Here is a 22,569-nt window from a genome sequence, read left to right on the forward strand (position 1 = left end):
GAGCTGGATGTCATTTCTAATATCAGTTTGAACCTTGTAATCTTCGAATTTGAGCCATATAACTCTGGAATTTGAACCTTGTAACATTTCGAGCTTTTGTGGTACAATCGTTGAAATGGCATCGTATGAGACTCGTATATTGCTAGCACTATTTTGACCTTAATATGCAATGGTCTTAGATTCTATTAACCATTCTCGAATTAGTTTACCTTGTCGATCTCACAGCACATGATCTGTATAGCTAACTCGACTATGATCTTCGACATTATTGCACACAGTTGGTTTCTTCCATCGTGTGCACTGTAGAGCGCAAAATTAATTATCGCACTCAAGTCCATCATCACCTTTCTGTGTAACTTTGACCTCATCACCCAAGGGTAAACTTATGACCGAAGTCATTCCACACACTTCATATTTACAAAGCTTAAACGCCCACGATTTGTCCCTCTTCTAGCCGACGCGTGGCCAAACTAGGCGGGCAGGAAGCTTGCGCGGTAAATAGCACAGTAGCACGGGAACAGGCTCTTCGAGCCCATGCCTAGGGTGCGATGTTGTCAAGCGTGCACTGGATTCTGGAATCCTCCGCTGTGAACGCCGTGACAAGACGTGACGATTACAGGCCGGCCGGCCCCCATTTATTACAGCGGCCATTTAACCTACCCTTGTGTCTCTTTAACCTTTCGATCGCGCCCCACCATTGCAAGAAGCACACCCACCACAAGAAATTCTTAGAGGGTATCCTGCGCGGCTCCAATGGTGCTCCGAGCGGCTGCCGACGACGAGGAGCAGTTCACCACGCGTGCCGTGGTGGACACCCACAGAAGGTTCATGGACCTCTCCGTGGTGTACACCAATGACCCGGTCTGGGCGGAGCACTCCATCCACATCATGGAGCTGTTGCTTGCCAAGGAGAAGTACAAGGTGGTCGGGTTCGACCTCGAGTACACCCGTGCTACCTCTTGAGCATGCGTTGGTTTTCCCTTGAAGAGGAAAGGGTGATGCATTAAAGTAGCGTAAGTATTTCCCTTAGTTATTGAGAACCAAGGTATCAATCCAGTAGGAGGTAACACGTAAGTCCCTAGTACCTGCACAAACAAACAAGAACCTCACAACCAACGCGATAAAGGGGTTGTCAATCCCTTCACGGTCACTTATGAAAGTGAGATCTGATAAAGATAATAAGATAATTTTTTTGGTATTTTTGTTGTATAGATTGGAAAGTAAGATAGAAAAATAAAAAGGCGGCAGAAATAGCAAGTAGATAGGAAAATAATATGATGGAAGATAGACCCGCGGGCCATAGGTTTCACTAGTGGCTTCTCTCAAGATAGCAAATTCTACGATGGGTGAACAAATTACTGTCGAGCAATTGATAGAAAAGCTCATAGTTATGAGAATATCTAAGCATAATCATGTATATAGGCATCACGTCCGCGAGAAGTAGACCGAAATGATTCTGCATCTACTATTATTACTCCAGACATCGACCGCTATCCAGCATGCATCTAGAGTATTAAGTTCATAAGAACAAAGTAATGCATTAGGCAAGATGACATGATGTAGAGGGATAAACTCAAGCAATATGATATAAATCCCATCTTTTTATCCTCGATGGAAACAATACAATACGTGCCTTGCTGCCCGTGCTGTCACTGGGAAAGGACACCGCAAGATTGAACCCAAAGCTAAGCACTTCTCCCATTGCAAGAAAGATCAATCTAGTAGGCCAAACCAAACTGATAATTCGAAGAGACTTGCAAAGATACTAAATAATTCATAAAAGAATTCAGAGAAGAATCAAATATTGTTCATAGATAATCTTGATCATAAACCCACAATTCATAGGATCTCGACAAACACACCGCAAAAAGAATTACATCGAATTGATCTCCAAGAGAATCGAGGAGAACTTTGTATTGAGATCCAAAGAGAGAGAAGAAGCCATCTAGCTAATAACTATGGACCCGAAGGTCTGTGGTAAACTACTTACACATCATCAGAGAGGCTATGGTGCTGATGTAGAAGCCCTTCGTGATCGATTGCCCCTCCGGCGGAGCTCTGAAAAAGGCCCCAAGATGGGATCTCACGGGCACAGAAGTTTGCGGCGGTGGAAATAAGGTTTCGTGGTGCTCCTGAATGTTTTTGGGGTGTATGAGTATATATAGGCGAAAGATGTAGGTCGGCGGAGCCACAAGGGGCCCACGAGGGTGGGGGGCGTGCCTACCCACCTTGGCGCGCCCTCCTACCTCGTGGCCGCCTTGTTGCTTCCTTAACGTCCACTCCAAGTCTCCTAGATTGTGTTTGTTCCAAAAATAACTCTCCTGAAGGTTTCATTCTGTTTGGATTCCGTTTGATATTCCGTTTCTGTGAAACACTGAAATAGGCAAAAAAACAATTTGCACTGGGCCTTTGGTTAGTAGGTTAGTCCCAAAAATAATATGAAAAGGTATATTAAAGCCCATTAAACATCCAAAACAGATAATATAATAGCATGGAACAATCAAAAATTATAGATACGTTGGAGACGTATCAACCCGCGCTCGTGCTGGGTCTCGTCCCAAGGCCAGCTTCACCTAGATGTGCGTGCACCACCACGTCCTCGTCTACCACTACTGCCCGGCCACAAGGCCTTGCGAGCGTTTCGCCAGGTTTGTCAATAACCCCCACTACATGTTCGCTACAGTGGACATCACCAACGATGTAAAGGCGCTCGAGAATTCGGGCATCGCCTGCCAGAATCTTGTCGACATCCAGGGCCAATACAAGATCAGCGGCAGCAAGGAGCATGCGAAGGACTCACTGGTTCACCTCGCCGAGGCCATCATCGACCCCTACTACAGAGACATGAAGGATTCGTGCAACAAGGACAAGCGTGCCTGGCACTCGGCCTGGATGGAGAAACTCGATAAAGCTCACGTCATGTACGCGGCCAAGGAGGCGTACACGAGCTACGACATGTACCGGCGGATCGTTGACACGAGGAAGTCCCTCCTTCCCCAAAACAACCAGGGATCCAGCCGGAAGCAGAGCAATGGCAAGCATCGTCGCAACAATAAGTAGATGATTAGATCCTCGTTTCTCCTACTTTAGTATGCATGTAATTGCTTACTTTGGTGTGTGCAAATTTTATGTGTGTAGTCACTTGTGTAATTGTATGCTTAATTTGGTTATGCAATGCTGTCTTTTTAAGTATATATGTTGATGCTCTGTAGACAGAGCGTAGATGGTGTGCGGACAAAGAAAATCACATCGCACACAGACTAAACAATGGAACCAGCCGGTGATGTTTTCATCAATCACTCGCAATTGTATACCAGCAATCATTTGCTCACAACACACATGTCTTATTAGCAGCAATCGTCTATGTTCTTATCGGTCTTCAGACATGATACATCTCCAACGTATCTATAATTTTTTATTGTTCCATGCTATTATATTATCTGTTTTGGATGTTTAATGGGCTTTAATATACCTTTTTGTACTATTTTTGGGACTAACCTACTAACCAAAGGCCCAGTGCAAATTGCTGTTTTTTTTCTTATTTTAGTGTTTCACAGAAAAGGGATATCAAACGGAATCCAAACGGAATGAAACCTTCGGGAGAGTTATTTTTGGAACAAATGCAATCCAGGAAACTTGGAGTGGACGTCAAGGAAGCAACGAGGCGGCCACGAGGTAGGAGGGCACGCCCAGGGGGGTAGGCGTGCCCCCCACCCTCGTGGGCCCCTCGTAGCTCCGCTGACCTACTTCTTTCGCCTATATATACTCATATATCCCGAAAATATCCAGGAGCACCACGAAACCCTATTTCCGACGCCACAACCTTCTGTACCCGTTAGATCCCATCATGGGGCCTTTTTCGGCGCTCCGTCGAAGGGGGAATCGATCACGGAGGGCTTCTACATCAACACCATAGCCTCTCCGATGATGTGTGAGTAGTTTACCATAGACCTTCGGGTCCATAGTTATTAGCTAGATGGCTTCTTCTCTCTCTTTGGATCTCAATACAAAGTTCTCCTCGATTCTTTTGGAGATCTATCCGATGTAATTCTTTTTGCGGTGTGTTTGTCGAGATCCGATGAATTGTGGATCAAGATTATGTATGAACAATATTTGATTCTTCTCTGCATTCTTGTATGCATGATTTAATATCTTTGCAAGTCTCTTCGAATTATCAGTTTGGTTTGGCCTACTAGATTGATCTTTCTTGCAATGGGACAAGTGCTTAGCTTTGGGTTCAATCTTACGGTGTCCTTTCTCAGTGACAGCAGGGGCAGCAAGGCACGTATTGTATTTTTGCCATCGAGGATAAAAAGATGGGGTTTATATCATATTGCTTGAGTTTATCCCTCTACATCATGTCATCTTACCTAATGCGTTACTATGTTCTTATGAACATAATACTCTAGATGCATGCTGGATAGCGGTCGATGTGTGCAGTAATAGTAGTAGATGGAGAATCGTTTCGGTCTACTTGTCACAGACATGATGCCTATATACATGATCATGCCTAGATATTCTCATAACTGTGCGCTTTTCTATCAATTGCTCGACAGTAATTTGTTCACCCACCGTAGAATTTGCTATCTTGAGAGAAGCCACTAGTGAAACCTATGGCCCCGGGGTCTATCTTCCATCATATTATTTTCCTATCAACTTGCTATTTCTGTCGTCGTTTATTTTGCAATCTTTACTTTCCAATCTATATCATAGAAATACCAAAATAATTATCTTATTATCTCTATCAGATCCCACTTTTGTAAGTGACCGTGAAGGGATTGACAACCCCTTCATCGCGTTGGTTGTGAGGTACTTGTTTGTTTGTGCAGGTACTAGGCTACTTGTGTGTAATCTCCTACTGGATTGATACCTTGGTTCTCAAAAACTGAGGGAAATACGTATGCTACTTTGCTGCATCACCCTTTCCTCTTCAAGGGAAAACCAACGCATGCTCAAGAGGTAGCAAGAAGGATTTCTGGCGCCGTTGCCGGGGAGGTTGCACCAAGTCAAGTCAAGATTTGATCTCCCAGCAACTAGCCATTTCTGGCGCCGTTGCCGGGGAGATCTACGCACAAGTCAAGACATATCAAGTACCCATCACAAAATCTTATCCCTCGCATTACATTATTTGCCATTTGCCTCTCGTTTTTCTCTCCCCCACTTCACCCTTGCCGTTTTATTCGCCCTCTTTTTCGTTCGCTCTTCTTCTTGCTTTTTGTGTGCCCGCTCTTTGTGCAATTTTCTGCCATCATGTCTGAAATTGGGGAGGTTATTGTTGATAAGGATAGTGGTAATAACATCGAAAACATTGATGCTTTTGATTATCCTCATGGAGAACCTACTATTTTGCACACTAAAATGTTTCGGATCGGTAGTGGAAATATTATTGGAAAAGGACTTATTCAGGATTTCTTTACTTGTGCCGGTGCTTTGTGATACGTCTCCAACGTATCTATAATTTTTTATTGTTCCATGCTATTATATTATCTATTTTGGATGTTTAATGGGCTTTATTATACACTTTTATATTATTTTTGGGACTAACCTACTAACCAAAGGCCGAGTGCAAATTGCTGTTTTTTGCCTATTTCAGTGTTTCACAGAAGAGGAATATCAAACAGAATCCACATGGAATCAAACCTTCGGGAGAGTGATTTTGGGAACAAACGCAATCCAGGAGACTTGGAGTGGACGTCAAGGAAGCGTCGAGGAGGCCACGAGGCAGGGAGGCGCGCCCAGGGGGCAAGCGCGCCCCCCACCCTCATGGGCCCCTCGTGGCTCCCCTGACCAACTTCTTCCGCCTATATATATACTCATATACCCCAAAAACATCCAAGACAACGACGAAACCCTATTTCCACTGCCGCAACCTTCTATACGAAGAGATCCCATCTTGGGGCCTTTTCCGAAGCTCCGCCGGAGGGGGAATCGATCACGGAGGGCTTCTACATCAACACCATAGCCTCTTCGATGATGTGTGAGTAGTTTACCACAGACCTTCGGGACCATAGTTATTATCTAGATGGTTTCTTCTCTCTCTTTCGATCTCAATACAAAGTTCTCCTCAATCTTCTTGGAGATCTATTCGATGTAATTCTTTTTGCGATGTGTTTGTCGAGATCCGATGAATTGTGGGTTTATGATCAAGATTATCTATGAACAATATTTGATTCTTTTCTGAAATCTTTTATGCATGATTTAATATCTGTGCAAGTCTCTTCGAATTATCAGTTCGGTTTGGCCTACTAGATTGATCTTTCTTGCAATGGGAGAAGTGCTTAGCTTTGGGTTCAATCTTGCGGTGTCCTTTCCCTAGTGACAGCAGGGGCAGCAAGGCACGTATTGTATTGTTTCCATCAAGGATAAAAGGATGGGGTTTATATCATATTGCTTGAGTTTATCCCTCTACATCATGTCATCTTGCCTAATGCATTACTCTGTTCTTATGAACTTAATACTCTAGATGCATGTTGGATAGCGGTCGATGTGTGGAGTAATAGTAGTAGATGCAGAATTGTTTCGGTCTACTTGTCGCGGACGTGACACCTATATACATGATCATGCCTAGATATTCTCATAAGTATTCGCTTTTCTATCAATTGCTCGGCAGTAATTTGTTCACCCACCGTAGAATTTGCTATCTTGAGAGAAGCCACTAGTGAAACCTATGGCCCCCGGGTCTATCTTCCATCATATTATTTTCATATCAACTTGCTATTTCTATTACCGTTTATTTTTCAATCTTTATTTTACAATCTATATCATAAAAATACCGAAAATATTTATTTTATTATCTCTATCATATCTCACTTTCGTAAGTGACCATGAAGGGATTGACAACCACTTTATCGCGTTGGCTGTGAGGTTCTTGTTTGTTTGCATAGGTACGAGGGACTTGCGTGTAATCTCCAATTGGATTGATACCCTGGTTATCAAAAACTGAGAGAAATACTTACGCTACTTTGATGCATCACCCTTTCCACTTCAAGGGAAAACCAACGCATCCTCAAGAGGTAGCAAGAAGAATTTCTAGCGCCGCTGCCGGGGAGGTTGCATCAAGTCAACTGTAAGTGCATCTAGTGCCCCTTAGTGATTTTGGTGTATTGGAGACTTATATGTTAAGGGACTAATGCGTGTGTGAGTGTACATAGGTCTATAAGTCTATGAGGAGTTTGATATTTACAAGAAAAGTCGACCCCTAAAAATGAATATCTTTGACTAAAGATTTTGGTATTTCTGAAGACTTTCATGAAGACTTTGAAAGTGAAGAAATTAGTGTGTCCATGAAGACCTGATATTCATGCGAGGAACATGAAGCTTGAAGACTTTCGTTTTCATAGTTTTGTTTTTCTCTTTCTTGAGTCATAGGAAACACCGTACTGTTAAAGGGGGTCGAGGAAATACTAGGGAAAAATTTCCATGTGATGCTCAACTCAAAATCCTACACCTACCAATCCCTTCGAGTGAAGCCATTGGAAATCTCATACAGTTCAGTCAATTTCTTCAGTGACAAAGACGAAGTTCTTCTGGTCTCTGAGGAATTTGTCCTGACTGAGGAGTTAGGAATTCGCTAGTGCGGATTGCCTACACAGTGAGGAACATGATAGCCCTGAGGATTTTGGTACTCAAAATTCCGACCGTTGTTGTGCTATGCGCCAGCTGTTCCAAAATATCTATCCACCTAACGGTCATATCATTGAAGGGCATTTATGTCTTATCATGTTGGGCTGCTCCCTAGGCTATAAATAGCCGCCCCTACAACCACTAGCTGGTTGGCTACTCCGAAAGAAACCGACACCTATCAATTTAGAGCAACCCATCCTCCGAGGACTTTGAGCGAAAATCATCAAGTGAGGAAAAACCAAAAACCCAAAACCCAAACACCTACAAACCCCAAGTGATTGAGCATCACTGAAGAGATTGATCCTGAGTGGATCCAATGCTTGTTACCTTTGAAGAGTGTGCTTCTTCCAGACGGTTAGGCGTCATGGTCTAGAGCATCCGAGAGGAATTGTGGATCACCGGGTGACCAAGTTTGTGAAGGTTTGGAAGTCGCCTGAAGACTTACCACGAGTGATTGGACGAGGTCTGTGTGACCTTAGTTCAAGGAGAATACGGTGAGGACTGGGTGTCTTGGACTAAGTGTCCTTGACTGGGTGTCCGGGACTATGTGTCCTCGAGTTTAAATACTCAGCCGCTCCAACCAGACGTACAACTGAGACAGCAGTTGGAACTGGTCTACCAAATCAGTGTCTTCACCGAGCTTACTGGTTCTATTTCCTCAACTCTTTCATTTCCTCATAACTGTGATGTATGTTGTTCATATCTGTGTTAGAAGACCTTGACTGAAGACTTTCTCAATTTCCTCAATTCAATTTCTTCAGTCTGTTTGTCTTCATCCTGTGTTATCATGTGATTACGTTTCCTGTACTCTGTGCCTGTCTTCATTTCATCATGATGACTATGCTTGTATTCTGTTATGTTCACCTTTGAGTACTTATTCCGCTGCTAGTAGTTCTTCACTAAGGAATTTCCTCACCGGCAAATTCCTCAGTGAAGAATTTCATAAAAATCGCCTATTCACCCCCCCTCTAGTCGATATAACGCACTTTCAATTGGTATCAGAGCAAGGTACTCCCTTATTCTGTGTGATTTTGGTTTAACCGCCTGGATTTTTAGTTATGTCGACCGCAGGTATTATCAAGGTCTCTGCTGGGTGTCCTACATTCGATGGGACGGACTACCCCTACTGGAAGAATAAGATGCGAATGCATCTTGAAGCAATTGATAACAATCTCTGGTATGTTGTGGAAAATGGTGTTCCCTCAGTCACACCTTCTCTGAATGCTGCCGATGTGAAGAGATTCAAGAAACTCCACTCTCAAGCGAAGAATATCATATGTGGCCATCTGAGCAAAGGACAGTATGGCAGAGTGAGTGCTTTGGAAACAGCGAAGCTTATGTGGGATAGGCTGTCCAAAGTGAATGAAGGAGTCTCAACTCAGCGTGACTCTCGAGTTGATGTTCTTCGCAATCTCTTCAACCGCTTCAAAAGACTCGACAATGAAAATGTTCAACAAACCTTCGATCGCCTCACTGACATCTCAAATGAGCTTCAAGCACTTGGTGCCACTGACATCACCGACCATGAGGTGGTGAAGAAATTGCTGAGATCGCTTGATTCTTCATTTGACACTCTGGCATTGATGATACAAGAACGTACTGATTACAAGTCACTTGATCCCGCTGATATTCTCGAGAGGCTAAATACTCATGAGTTCCAACTTGCTGAAAAGAGAGATCTCTATGGTTCAAGCTATGGCAGAACACGTGCACTGAAGGCCAAGGTAGTATCTGAGTCCAAAGATGAAGACTATGGTAGCAGTCTTGGTGATCCTGAAGAATTGAGCCATGATCTGGCTCTGCTCGTGAAGAAGTTCCAAAAGTTCTCAAGACGTGGTCGCCTTGGAAGATCCTCAAGGAGCAATGATTCCTCATCCAGTGACTATAAGAAGAGGCTCTGTCACAAGTGCAAGAAACCTGCACATTTCATTCAAGATTGTCCTCAGTGGGAAAAGGAATCAAAGAAGAAGAAATACAAGGATTACAATTCTGATGATGCAAAGAAAAAGAAGAAATCCACAAAATCCTCATCATCAAAATCCTCAAAGCCTTCATATCACAAGAAGAGCAGCTCCAAGAAGGCCAGGGCATTCATTGGCAAGGAAATGGACTCTGAGGATGAATCTGAAGAAAATGAGGAAGAGGAGTCATCTGAGGAGTCTGAATCCGGAGTGGCGAGCCTTGCTCTCACTACTGCATTCCTCAGCAAGTCTATCTTCAACATTGACGAAAATGACCTCACCAAGGCTGATGAAGGGGATGATGACTACGCTCCCACCTATTGCTTCATGGCAAAGGGTGCCAAGGTACTCAAATATACCTCCTCTGAATCAAGTGAGAATGAATCTGATGAAAACCTTAAGCCCAACTATTATAAACTTGCTAAGATTGCTATAAAACAACAAAGGGCTTTAGAAAAGGTTCAAAACATGCTAAATAAAAGTGATGATATGTTGGGTGAAGAATTGGATCGCACTGAAACTTTGACTAAAAATCTTCAGAGACTTCAATCCAAGCTTGAAAAACTTCAAAGTCATCATAACACTCTCTTATCGGATCATGAGAAGCTTTCTTATGAATTTCTTCAAAGAAAGCAAGACCTTGAGAAGCTAAGAGTGAGTTATGAAGATCTTCAGAAGGAGCGCGATTCATTACTTGCTCAACAAATCAGCGTATCTCAGGAAGAATTTGTTCCTCCATGCTTGAAGTGCATTGAACGTGAATCTGCTAATTCTTCATCTGAATGTTCAAATGCTGCTAATGTTTCAAATTCTTCACATGCCTCTGCTATCACTAATTCCTCATCTGAGGACATTGCTAGTATCACTGACGATGCAGGGCTGAAGGAATTGTACATGACAGGCATGTACAAAAGCCTCAAAGGGCATCAGGCTCTTTGTGATGTGCTTAAAAAGCAAATCCTCAACAGGAACCCTAGGAAAGAGGGTATCGCCTTTGAGAGGAAACTCAATGCTGATGGTACATATTGGAAGCCTGAGCAGTACCTCAAAACTACATGGGTTGCTGCAAAGGGACCTCCAGTTGATCCATCTAACTTATCTGGATTTGCATGTGAATCTCCTCATTCTTATGATGAGTCAATTGACTCCAACTATAAGCTATTCAAAAATCAGAATGGTGAAGTATTTGCTAGATATGTTGGCACTAAATGCAGGAACAGCTCCCCTGTGAAGAAAATCTGGGTTCCCAAAAGATTCCTTGAAAATCTTCAGGTGAATGTCATCATGACGCCACCTGTGAAGAATAGGAACCCCAGATCAAATTCTTCATATGGACCAAATTCTTCATATGGATCAAAGTCCTCATATGAACATCATCGTGCCAACCCGTCTGTTTCGCAGGGAAGATCTAAGGATTATGGATGTGCATTATTCTTCAAATCATTATGTCCATAAGTCCTCGAAGAATTTCTCTGCTTACTCTTATGCTTACTCTAACCCCTCTTATGTGAAACGAAATGGACTGGCTTCTATGCCATCCTTCTCGTATGGAGCTCGCGGAATGATGAACTCTTTGCCACCCCTTCAGATGTGGGTGGTGAAGAAAAAGAACTAATCTCTTCTGCAGGGTCAGGTCTCCAGACGCACGTAATTGTCTGAAAAATTTGCTGGAGACCTGAGCATGCCTGATAGGACACAGGCTAATCATGAAGAAATGAACTTTCATTTCTCACATCCTCATATTGCTTTATCAGTTCTTTTACTTGATGAAATTGATCTGATGAATTGATGTCATATTCTTCACTGATGAAGTATATGAGTTTGTAAGTTGCACTAATTCATCTGCAGGATGATCAACCCAAAGCCACTGAGTGGGTCCTCGATAGTGGATGTACAAACCACATGATTGGTGACAAGAATCTATTGATGGATGCTCCATTATCTCCGTCGCATCTGAAGCATATCATCTTTGCTGACAAAGGCAAAAGTCAGGTATTGGGTCTAGGTAAGGTTGCGATTACAAAGGATCGACACATGGACAAAGTCATGCTTGTTGAGTCTTAGGATACAACCTTATGTCTGTCTCAATGCTTTGTGATCTTGATATGGTTGTTGTCTTCGACAAGTACCGTTGTGTTGTGGTTATGGAAGCTGACAATTCCAAAGTCTTCGAAGGCTTTAGGAGAGGAGACATGTATATTATTGATTTCTCTACAGGACCACAACCAGCCGTGTGCTTACTTGCAAAAGCTTCAGAAGGCTGGCTGTGGCATCGACGACTTGGCCATGCAGGCATGAGGAATTTGCACACGCTTGCAAAGAAGAAGCATGTCATTGGCATCGAGAATGTCAAATTCCTCAAGGATCACCTATGCGGAGCCTGTGAAGCTGGGAAGATGACCAAGGCCAAGCATCCAGCGAAGACTATCATGAGCACCACTCGCCCATTTGAATTGCTTCACATGGATCTCTTTGGTCCTAATCATTATTCTGCTATCTCAAATGAAGCATCTAAATATGGCTTTGTTATTGTTGATGATTATTCTCGTTACACATGGGTACACCTTGTTACTTACAAACATGAAGTGCAGGAAGTCTTCAAACGATTTTCCTCGAGGGCTTCAACCAACTTTGGTGTGAAGATCAAGCACATCAGAAGTGACAATGGCACTGAGTTCAAGAATTCTGGTCTCGATGACTATCTTGATGAACTTGGTATTACTCATGAGTTATCTGCTCCTTACACTCCTCAGCAGAACGGCATCGTGGAGTGCAAGAATAGGACTCTTGCTGAGATGGCTCGCACTATGCTTGATGAATACAAAACGCCTCGTCGTTTCTGGACCGAGGCAATTGATACTACATGCCACATCATGAACAGAGTATAACTTCACAAATTCTTCAAAAAGACTGCCTATGAACTCCTCACTGATAAGAAACCCAATGTAAGTTATTTCAAAGTCTTTGGTGCTAAATGTTGGATTAGAGATCCTCATCACAACTCAAAATTTGCATCGAAAGCACATGAAGGTTTTATGCTTGGTTACGAAAAGGACTCGCACACCTACAGAGTCTTAAACAACGTTCTTCACAAAGTTGTTGAAACTGTAGATGTGCGGTTCGATGAAACTAATGGCTCGCAAAGAGAGCACCTACCTACTGTGATAGATGAACCAGCACCTGAGGAAACTATCAAGTTCAAGGCTACTGAGGATGTCATTCCTACTGAAGAATCTGCTGAAGAATTCATTCCAGAACATGAAGAACATTGAGCTAAAGCACCTGAAGAAAATGGTGCTGAAGAAAACGCTGATCAAACTCTTCAACGACAACCAGCTCATCCTCGCATTGCAAAAGAAGTGCAAGTTGAAAAGATCATCAATGACATCAAAGCGCCAGGTCCTCTCACACGCTCAAAAGCTTCACATTTGTCTAACTTTTGTGGGCAGTATGCTTTTGTCTCTATTACAGAGCCCACTAAGGTAGATGAAGCATTTCTGGAGCCTGAGTGGATTCAGGCCATGCAAGAAGAATTACATCAGTTCGAGCTGAACAATGTCTGGGAACTGGTCAAACGCCCAGATCCTCGTAAGCACAATATCATCGGCACAAAGTGGATCTACCGCAACAAGCAAGATGAAAATGGCCTTGTTGTGAGGAATAAGGCATGGCTTGTTGCTCAAGGCTACACACAGATTGAAGGAATTGATTTCGATAAAACTTTTGCACCTGTTGCTAGACTTGAGGCTATTCGCATATTACTTGCTTATGCTAACCATCATGATATCACTCTATATCAAATGGATGTGAAAAGTGCATTCCTCAATGATAAGCTTGAGGAAGAAGTATATGTTGCTCAACCCCCAGGTTTTGAAGATCCAAAGAATCCTGACGAAGTCTTCAGACTCAACAAGGCCCTCTATGGCCTCAAGCAGGCCCCACGGGCTTGGTATGATACTTTGAAGGAACTCTTCATGAAGAAAGGCTTCAAACCCGGTTCACTCGATCCTACTCTTTTCACTAAATCTTATGATGGTGAATTGTTTGTGTGCCAAGTATATGTTGATGATGTTATCTTTGGCTGTACTGACCAACGTTATAGTGATGAATTTGCCTATATGATGAGTGAAGAATATCAAATGTCTAGTATGGGAGAGTTGAAATTCTTCTTAGGTCTTCAAATTCGTCAACAACACAATGGCATATTCATATCTCAGGAGAAATACCTCAAGGATGTACTGAGGAAATTCGGCATGCAAGATTGCAAAGGCGTCAAAATTCCTATGCCCACAAATGGCCATCTGTGCACTGATGAAAATGGTATCAACTTCGATCATAAGGTATACCGCTCCATGATAGGTTTCCTTATTATACTTATGTGCATCTAGGCCAGATATAATGCTTAGTGTTTGCATGTGTGCCCGATTTCAAGCTGCACCAAAGGAATCACACCATAAGGCTGTGAAGCATATTCTTCGATATCTAGCTCATACACCAACACTTGGATTATGGTACCCCAAGGGCTTGGCCTTTGATCTTGTTGGATATTCTGACTCTGACTATGCTGGTGATCGTGTGGATCGAAAGTCAACATCCGGTACATGTCATTTCCTCAGACGATCTTTGGTATGTTGGTCCTCGAAGAAACAGAACTGCGTATCACTATCTACTGCTGAAGCTGAGTACATTACCGCTGGTTCTTGCTGTGCCCAATTGCTATGGATGAAGCAAACTCTCAAGGACTACGGCATCAACATGAAGAATGTACCTCTCTTTTGTGACAATGAGAGTGCCATCAAGATTGCTCACAACCCAGTTCAGCACTCGAAGACAAAGCACATTCAGATTTGTCATCATTTTCTTCGTGATCATGTGTTGAAGGGCGACATTTCTATTGAGCATGTGAAGACTGAAGAACAGCTAGCCGATATCTTCACAAAGCCCTTGGATGAGAAGAGATTTAGCAAGTTGCGGTGTGACCTAAATATCCTAGAATCTTCGAATGTTCTTTGAAAAGGACACTCATCCTAACACTTATGCAAAATTGATGACTTGGATGTGCAACACATGACGAAACGTTTTACTTCAATCAATGAAGAATAACACTCTTAGTGTGAAGAAATTAATGAAGAATTTGATTCTCAGAACCCTACGATAATTGTACGCGGTGTCTGAAATCATCATTCTTATACGGTGGGTCACGCCACCACCAAAAGTTGAAATTCCTCAAATTATTCATATTCTTCAACTTTGCATAGTCTTCATAGGTTCTGTTGCTTTTCTTCATTGGCTATATATATATGAGTTTATGTCCTCTACAACATTCACTTATTGCTATTTCTTCAAGTTGGTTTTCTGCTAAGTGAATGTGATCGGACCCTTCCCCTCTATGCTATACTCAACCCAATCTGTTCACAAATTCTTCATGTGCGTTCTATTTGAAACTCGTTCAAAATCTTCACTGTGTCCTTGTCAGCTGAAGAAATTGAGAACGGAACTTTAAAACTAATCTTATCCAAATTTTCGGTTTTGCCGCTCAAATCGTTCCGCATCCCACGATAAATTTTTTAATTCACCCACGATCTTACACGATCTCCACTAGACAGTACGTGGGTGACACATGTCGTGCGAAGGAGAAGGTCAGGGGCACGTTCATCCCAAATCTTCGGGCGAACAGTTTTTCACTGCTACTATAAATACCCCCTCATCCCTTCCTCACTTTCTTTACTCCGCTCGATCTCTCTCCCCCACTCGAGCTTCCCAAACCCTAGCGCCGCCGCTACTCCATCTTCGCCGGTGAGGAAGAGCTTCACTGCCTCGACCTCGTCGTCATCGTACTCGCGCCGACCGCGGAAATCTTCACCTCCGCCGCCGCCATAGATGTCTTCCTCCGCCAAGTTAGGGCGTGGAAGATCTACACCGACGAACTCCGCTGTTTCACCTCACTGTTCGTCGTGTACTTCATTCAGGGTAATTAAAAGTTACTTTTACTGCCCTCCTTGATTCGAAGTTTCTCTATAAAATCTTCAAAGGTGTTTTATTCTTCAAATCTTCACACACTAAACACCTCACATGTCATCTGTTCTTGATTCGTTTCTCTAAGCATCATTTTTCTTCAAGATTCCTCAATTGTGTGGATCTTTGATCTATACAACTCTGGAACCTAAGACAAAAATGCTTAGTGAAAATCTTCAAGACTCATCTGGTCAAATTCCTCAAACTTGTTCTTTTTAAAAAACCTTCCGAGAACGCATATGACCTCTCCAAATTCTCGCAACTATACTCTGTTCACAGGTACACATGTCAGCTGCTGAATCACTAGGTTCTCATCAACTTAACTCATTTGCAGCGTTCCTCAAAGAAAAGTTGCATACTTCTTCAGAGAATTCGATTGTACGGCCAGAATCTTCAAGGTCCTCACGACCAATCCCTCAAGTTGCTCCTTCAAAATCCTCAGCACCTCCTCCAAAGTCCTCAGTTGTTCCGACAAAGTCCTCAGCACCTGCGCATCTGGCCTCGTGCCAAAGGACTACATGCATCTCCATTGCCTCTGGTGTCTCAGCAAGCTCCTCAGCTGCACCAAATTCTTCATCTAGACCCACTCTGATGAAGACCAAGGCAACTGCTGGACGAGGTCCTCGGACAAGTCTTCAAAAGAAGCAAGTCGCTTTCCAAGTGCCATCTGAAGAAGATGAAGCTGATGATGATGAACTTGCAGAAATCATCAGAGACAGACAAGTTAGGGCCGCTAGAGCCAAAGGCACACCTGTGCCACTGCTTTTGGATCCCAAGCTGATCCTCGACTATATTGATCTCTGGCACAAGGACCCAAATACTCCTATGCCTGACTTCAAGCTGACGCCTGGTCAAAATCACATGCTGACTCATTTCATCCAAGAGGAGAAATGGAAATATGATCAGGCCAGGCAGATCAAGAAGGCCCAGTACAGAAAGGAGAGATACCTGAAGAACAACGTTGTCACTATGACCACTCATGAACTTGTAAAAATCCAATCTGAAATCAAAACCCTCAGTGATGACTTCCGAGCCTACTATGCTGATTGGCAAGGAGACAAAGTTAGATTTGTAAAGATAACTGAACAGTTCACTTCAAATGTTGTTGCCCCAACGCAACAGGAAATTTCTCAGGCTGAAGCATCTGCTTAGCCGACTGAAGAACATGCCAGCACCGCTAATGACAATCAGGCTGCTGAAGAAAATGTGAGTTCCAGGGCTGATGACTGCATTCCAGCCACTGAAGAAATTGCCAGGGCACCCACTAGTGGTGTGCCTGAAGAAACTGAAGAACTCAGGGCAACTGCATCAGTTGTGCCTGAAGAAAATCAACCAGATTCCTCAGCTGCTCCTGCACCAACTTCAACTCCAATCCTTCCATCTGCATCAGATGTGAAGAAGACCAAGGCTACAGAGCGTGCTGCAGTGAAGAAAAGAAAAGCATCAGCTGCTTCAGATTCTTCAGCTCCGAAGAAAATGAAGCCTATGACAAGCTCATTTGCACATCCGATTGATGTTGTTCCCATCTCAACCAGGCCATCAAAGGACCTTGTTCCTTTCGATGAAGAATATGTGATCCCCAGCGGATCTGATGAAGAAACTCCTTCTGCTGCTTCGTCTGAACCGTTGGATGAAGAAATTGAAGTGGATGCGATCCCTTCAACACCTATCATCTCCTCGCCTATGCCTCAGTTCACAGCTGAAGAGGCTGGCGTTGAAGAAATGGAAGATGAAGATGTGGACATTGGCTGCTACACACCCGTAATCAGTGATGAATTCTGGGAAAGTCAGCATCCAAACTCTCCAATGTTCACCCCTCTACAGCAAATTCCTCAGTCCCCCACAGAAACTATTCACATGGGCTCTGAAGAAACTCATCCCACTGCATCTGTCCATGAGGAAATTCCAGCCACTAGCGCTGAAGAAACTGCTGCTACTGAACAACCAACTACGCAGACTACCACTGAGGAAGAACCAGAAACTCCTCAGCCTGAAGAACCTGCGATTGAGATTCCTGAGATCGTGATGCAACTCACTGACACTCCTCTGCCAAAGCCAAAGGATCCATTCTCACGCAAGCAAAAGTTCAAGGCTGATGATTTCTTCAGCGAGCACGTATTCTTCGAAGATTATAACCCATATGACTCTGCTCGCATTAGGAAGAGGCGTTTCTGGACTGCTAGTCAAGCCAATTTCTATTCCTCAGTGCTGTTCAACAAGGAGAAGATTTTCTACCATGAGCATATTCCTCACGTGGATATGGAATCTCTGCCGTGCTTCGCACCAGTCCTCAGTGTTCTTCACGACGCTGGACTGCTCAATTTTTGCTCTGACATCTGCGATTGGAATGAAGAACTGATTCTTCAATTCTATGCAATGCTGCACATCACCGAAAATGCTGAAGATGTGAATTCATGGGTGCTGGACTGGATGTCTGAAAACACTCACTACACTGCACCAGCCTCTGAATTGCTTCTTGCTCTACCACTCAGTCCTCCCCTTGAAGAAGCTCGCTGCCTCTACAGTGAACCTGAGCTCACACATCATTACATGCAAGTGCTGATGAAGCCTTTGAAACCAGGTCAGGCACCACGAACCAAATTCCTCGTGAAGGAATTTCTGTACGTGCCCAGAACTGTCTATCGTATTCTTACGAGGACAATCAGTCCTATCAAAGGCCACGACTCATCTGATGAGGAAATTGTTGGCATCATGAAGAATCTGGTATTCAACATCGTTCATGGCATTCCTGTCAACTATCACGATTTCTTCATGAGGACTATGGCCAATGTTGCACTGTCTCCGTTTGAGCTGAAGCCTTATGCACCTTGGATCATGAGATTCCTCAGGACAAGGTCTTCACTCAACTACAAAGCTGATTTCCAGAATCATCTCAGCTACTTGCCCCCAATTGAAGTCCTCAAGCAGACATATTCCTCAGTTGATGGAAAGGGCAAGGCACCAGCTATAATTGATGAAGGCATTCGTCCATTGGATGGTCAGTTTCGCAAAGTTGCATCTTATTCCACCAATGATGACTCTGCCAATGCTCCCAAGTCCACTCCTCAAGCCACTGCTCCGCGCGTGATGACAGACCGTGAACTTCTGCTTAGTCTTCACCAGAAGGTGGATCGAAATCACCAATGGGTTAAGCATCAGTTTGGTTCACTTCTTCAGAACATGACTGCCACACACAATGCAGTGAAGAAAAACCACTACTACCTCCATCAAGTCTTCGGTCGCACCTGGGCAATCCTGTCACATCTGTATGGTGAAGAAGATCTGAAGAACATGGGTCTTAATGAAGATTTTGACTGGTCTGCACCTCCACCGAAGAAATTCAAGAAGGTCAAGGTTCCATCTCTGGTGGCCAGCTCATATTCTTCATCGCGCGACACTGATGAACTTGAAGATTTAGACGACACTGCGGCAGGCCCTACATCAACCAACGACCCCAACAACGCTGGCGCTCCTTCATCAACTTGATTATCTTCAGGGGCGTTAGTCCTCAGTTTCGATCCTTTTGGTCATTTGATGACAAAGGGGAAGAAATTTGAGTTAGTCTTCAAGCGGGTCTATTTTATTACCCATATACAATGTTTTTTTTGCTAAGTTACAACTCTTGTTCTTCTGAAACTTTATTGGATCGAGTTGTAATCTTAACCCCGATGGTGCTCTGATACTTTTGATGCACTATGCTCTGATACTCTTTTCTGCATTCTTATTCCTCGTTAATATTATTGCACGCATGCTGAATTTCATCAGGCACCATATTTCATCATGCATTTCAAATTCTTCATATTATATGTTAAATGCGTGTATGAATTACAAGATATAGGGGGAGATCTCCATGATTCAACTCTTCAAGTGTGCATTGCTTCAAAAGCAAATTCCTCACTATGCACATCTTCAGGGGGAGTTCTTCTATATCTTGCAATCAAATTCCTCAATATCAGTATTTACACTTCATATGTGTATCCCTGTTGAAAACTTAACCTATATTGTCATTAATCACCAAAAAGGGGGAGATTGTAAGTGCATATAGTGCCCCTTAGTGATTTTGGTGTATTGAAGACTTATAAGTTAAGGGACTAATGCGTGTGTGAGTGTACACAGGTCTATAAGTCTATGAGGAGTTTGATATTTACAGGAAAAGTCAACCCCTAAAAATGAATATCTTCGACTGAAGATTTTGTTATTTCTGAAGACTTTCATGAAGACTTTGAAAGTGAAGAAATTGGTGTGTCCGTGAAGACCTGATATTCATGCGAGGAACATGAAGCTTGAAGACTTTCGTTTTCATAGTTTTGTTTTTCTCGTTCTTGAGTCATAGGAAACACCGTACTGTTAAAGGGGGTCGAGGAAATACTAAGGAAAAATTTCCATGTGATGCTCAACTCAAAATCCTACACCTACCAATCCCTTCGAGTGAAGCCATTGGAAATCTCATACAGTTCAGTCAATTTCTTCAGTGACAGAGACGAAGTTCTTCTGGTCTCTGAGGAATTTGTCCTGACTAAGGAGTTAGGATTTCGCCAGTGCAGATTGCCTACACAGTGAGGAACATGATAGCCCTGAGGATTTTGGTACTCAAAATTCTGACCATTGCTATGCTATGCGCCAGCTGTTCCAAAATTCTATCCACCTAACGGTCATATCATTGAAGGGCATTTATTTCTTATCATGTCGGGCTGCTCCCTAGGCTATAAATAGCCGCCCCCAACCACTAGCTGGTTGGCTAGTCCGAAAGAAACCGACACTTGTCAATTTAGAGCAACCCATCCTCCGAGGACTTTGAGCGAAAATCATCAAGTGAGGAAAACCAAAAACCCAAAACCCAAACACCTACAAACCCCAAGTGATTGAGCATCACTGAAGAGATTGATCCTGAGTGGATTCGACGCTTGTTACATTTGAAGACTGTGCTTCTTCCAGACGGTTAGGCGTCATGGTCTAGAGCATCCAAGAGGAATTGTGGTTCACCGGGTGACCAAGTTTGTGAAGGTTTGGAAGTCGCCTGAAGACTTACCACGAGTGATTGGACGAGGTCTATGTGACCTTAGTTCAAGGAGAATACAGTGAGGACTGGGTGTCTTGGACTAAGTGTCCTTGACTGGGTGTCCGGGACTGTGTGTCCTCGAGTTTAAATACTCAGCCGCTCCAACCAGACGTACAACTGAGACAGCAGTTGGAACTGGTCTACCAAATCAGTGTCTTCACCGAGCTTATTGGTTCTATTTCCTCAACTCTTTCATTTCCTCATAATTGTGCTGTATGTTGTTCATATCTGTGTTAGAAGACCTTGACTGAAGACTTTCTCAATTTCCTCAATTCAATTTCTTCAGTCTATTTGTCTTCATCCTGTGTTATCCTGTGATTACGTTTCCTGTACTCTGTGCGTGTCTTCATTTCATCATGATGACTATGCTTGTATTCTGTTATGTTTAGCTTTGAGTACTTATTCCGCTGCTAGTAGTTCTTCACTAAGGAATTTCCTAACCGGCAAATTCCTCAGTGAATAATTTCATAAAAATCGCCTATTCACCCCCCCTCTAGTCGATATAACGCACTTTCATCAACTCAAGATTTGATCTCCAGTCAACAAGCCATTTCTGGCGCTGTTGCCGGGGAGATCTACTTACAAGTCAAGACATACCAAGTACCCATCACAAACTCTTATCCCCCACATTACATTATTTGCGATTTGCCTCTTGTTTTCCTCTCCACACTTCACCCTTGCCGTTTTATTCACCCTCTTTTCCACTCGCCTATTTTTCGTTCGCCTCTTTTTGCTTGCCTCTTGCTTGCTTGTGTGTTGGATTGTTTGTCACGATGGCTGAAGATAATACTAAATTTTGTGACTTTTCCAATACCAACAATAATGATTTTATTAGCACTCCGATTGCTCCCCTTATCGATGCTGAATCTTGTGAAATTAATAATGCCTTGCTGAATCTTGTCATGAAAGATTTGTTTTCCGGCCTTCCTAGTGAAGATGCCGCTACCCATCTAAACAGCTTTGTTGATTTGTGTGATATACAAAAGAAGAAAGATGTGGATAATGATATTGTTAAATTGAAGCTATTCCCGTTTTCACTTAGAGATCATGCTAAAACTTGGTTTTCCTCTTTGCCTTAAAATAGTATTGATTCATGGAATAAGTGCAAAGATGCTTTTATCTCTAAATATTTTCCTCCCGCTAAGATCATCTCTCTTAGAAACGATATTATGAATTTTAAGCAACTTGATCATGAGCATGTTGCACAATCTTGGGAAATGATGAAATTAATGATACGTAATTGCCCTACACATGGTTTGAATTTATGAATGATCATACAATTTTTTTATGATGGATTGAATTTTGCTTCGAGAAATCTTTTAGATTCGGCCGCGGGAGGCACTTTTATGGAAATCACTTTAGGAGAAGCTACTAAACTCCTAGATAATATTATGGTTAATTATTCTCAATGGCACACCGAAAGATCCACTAGTAAAAAGGTTCATGCTATAGAAGAAATTAATGTTTTGAGTGGAAAGATGGACGAACTTATGAAATTGTTTGCTAATAAGAGTGTTTCTTCTAATCCTAATGATATGCCTTTGTCTACTTTGATTGAGAATAATAATGAATCTATGGATGTGAATTTTGTTGGTAGGAACAATTTTGGTAACAACGCGTATAAACGAAACTTTAATCCTAGGCCGTTTCCTAGTAATTCCTCTAATAATTATGGTAATTCCTACAACAACTCATATGTAAATTTTAATAAGATGCCCTATGATTTTGAGACTAGTGTTAAAGAATTTATGATTTTGTAAAAGAATTTCAATGCTTTGCTTGAAGAAAAATTGCCTAAGATTGATGAGTTGGCTAGGAATGTGGATAGAATTTCTCTTGATGTTGATTCTTTGAAACTTAGATCTATTCCACCTAAGCATGATATCAATGAGTCTCTCAAATCTATGAGAA

The sequence above is a fragment of the Triticum dicoccoides genome, chromosome 2A (assembly GCF_002162155.2).
Source record: "Triticum dicoccoides isolate Atlit2015 ecotype Zavitan chromosome 2A, WEW_v2.0, whole genome shotgun sequence".
NCBI lineage: Eukaryota > Viridiplantae > Streptophyta > Magnoliopsida > Poales > Poaceae > Triticum > Triticum dicoccoides.